This window comes from Alexandromys fortis, unplaced genomic scaffold (assembly GCF_014885135.2).
Source record: "Alexandromys fortis isolate MF-2015 unplaced genomic scaffold, M_Fortis_MF-2015_v1.1 scaffold_41, whole genome shotgun sequence".
NCBI lineage: Eukaryota > Metazoa > Chordata > Mammalia > Rodentia > Cricetidae > Alexandromys > Alexandromys fortis.
In genome coordinates, this window is record NW_026067923.1 from 8,556,574 (window position 1) to 8,559,305 (window position 2,732).

Sequence of the window (2,732 nt, forward strand, 5' to 3'; positions counted from 1 at the left end):
TTTGCCAGGGATTAGCGTCACTGCTCAGAACTGGTCTCACCTACCGGCTGATGGAGAAAGAGGAGAGAAAAAGAGAGAAAGGGCGGGTGTTGTGAAGAGCAAACACCGATGAAACCAATGACGCGTCTTCACAGGGTTTTGTACTGCTTTCAGATACAGTCTCGTTAGTCCAGGCTGGCCGCACACTTCTGAGTTCTGGAATTACGGGTGTGTGTATTCCCACAGTGCTGGGGTTCTAGACCCCAGAATCGAGTGTGTCCTAGGTAAGCAGCGAGCACTCTACCAAGGGAACTACACACAGTCCCAGACCTCTCCGTTCTTTTGGAACAGGGTCTCCGGCAGTTCAGGCAAGCCTTGAATTCCTGATCGCCTGCCTCCACCTCAGGGATTATAAGCAAGTGCTTCCACGTCTGGTTTCTTCTGTATTGTACAAGGCATCAAATTACATCATGCTGATTATTCTGACTTGCCTTAAATATGAATGTCCTAGGGCTATTTTTTTTTAAATTAATTTGCCCCATTTTGGGCTGAAGTCATGTGACTAAACCATAGTTCAGTAGAAACTTTGAGCGTAGATGGGTTTTGGTAGATAAGAAGAATGTGGGCCCAAAACACACCCGAGGAAAAATATTCTGGAAACGCCGGAAGTCACCCGGTCTTTGCGGGAGTACATTTTCTTCCGTCGCAAACTTTCCAAGGTGGTTGAGGATACCGTTTTCAGCAATGGGTTATCCTGATAAGTGAGCATTTAAAAGTTCTTAATGAGCAATCAGGGTTCCCTACCCTGTGGGAAGTCCGAGGACCACCCACCTCCATCCAGGTCTAGTAAGGTGAGCATCCAAACTGCCTAGGGTCCCACAAAACCAATAGGTGCAGTAGGATCAAAAACCTATTGCCATTGCTCTTGATTAGGGGAGGGGGAGGGAAAGGGGAGGCGGCTGGGGGGAAGAGACAGAAATCTTAAATAAATAAAAAAAATAAAATAATTTTTTTAAAAAATGTTCTTAATGCCCAGCGGTGACGCACCCACCCCAGAGGATGTGGAGTCTTCCTGACCTTGAGGAGAAAATTAAATGATTTGAATGAAAATGGAGAAGCTTGAAAGAAAAATTTCTAACCTTCCCACAGTGCGAAGCTCTGGCCGATGATCCAGGAGCTGCGGCCTACTGGCCACCCCACCCTCTTTGCCGTCCCATCTTAGATAAGTCCTCTCTAGCCTTGGAAGCAGCGGTTCTCAACCTGCCGAATGCTGTGACCCTTTGAGGCAGTTCCTCATGTTGTGGTGTCCCCAAACATAAAAATATTTTCGTTGCTACTTCATAACTAATTTTATTAGCTGTGAATCATAATGTAAATAGTTTTTTTGGAGGTAGAGGTTTGCCAAAGACCCAGAAGTTGAGAACCACTGCTTTGGAGGGCGAATCATCTTGTGTTAGCTCAGACCACTCAGCCAGGCCATGTTTTCAAAAATAACCAGTAATGGGCTGGAGAGATGGCTCAGTGGTCAAGAGCACTGACTGTTCTTCCAGAGGACCCAGGTTCAATTCTCAGCACCCACATGGTAGCTCACAACTGACTATAATTTCAGTTCCAGGGAACCTGACACCCATGGCAAAATACAACTAAATAACCAGGAACAGTTCATTCTTCTTTAGAAGCGGAGGAGGGGGGCCATAAGCCTGTCATTTCAGGCCATTGAGGGGATGAGGGAGGAGGATAATGGGTTCGAGACAAGCCTGGCTATTCAGTGAGACTGTAAAAACAAACAAACAAACAAACAAAGACTGTAATTGGAAAAAAGGCAACTGATAAGCATAAATTAATTTAAAAATTATTTTAAGAAGTGGGTTTTGGTATGTTGCCCAAGCTAGCTCTGAGTTCATGAACTCAATTGCTTTTTCTCGTTCAGTCTCCAAGCAGCTGGGCCTATGGGCTTATACACTGCATCCAGTTTTTGCCCTTCTCCTCTCCAAAACCCCATAAAATATCAAAGAATGTTGCGAGATGAATCAGTCAACTGTTTACTGGATAACATGAGGACTTGGGTGTGACCCTAGAACCTGTGTAAAGACACTGAATGTGATGGTATGTACTGGTAATCCAGGGATGGAAAAGGGGAGAGAGGGAGGAGAGAGAGAGAGAGAGAGAGAGAGAGAGAGAGAGAGAGAGAGAGAGAGATTGATTGATTTCTGGAACTCAATCTCATCAGTCCTAGCCTCATTCTCATGGTTGAATCCAGCCTCCACATACACAAGCACACACAGGACATACACCTGCCCACACCCACACGTGCACACGGATGCTTAAATGCATCCTGCCACCATTCTTCCTTCTCCAACAACAAACAGAATACCAAGAAGCCTAACTCTCTGGGGGCACCATTTTACACATCACATTTGGGGATCACCTTCCTTCCCACATTTTGGAAGGAAACGTATCTGTGTGTAATTTCCATGTCCTGGGTGAGTTTCCTGGTTTTCAAATCTGTGGTTACTGGTGTAGAAAAGGGGATGGGTGGGCCTCGAGATACAAGGAAGGGCACTTAGCTAATCTGGGTGTTAGGCAATCAGTCACTATATGGCTGATATGCTGGGCATGGTGATGTATATCTTTAATCTCAGTGCCTTGGAGGCAGAGGCAGGTGGATTTCTGTGAGTCTGAGGTCTCTGTAAGTGAGTTCCAGGCTAGTCAGGGCTATTTAGTGAGACTGTCTCAACTATAACAACAGCAAC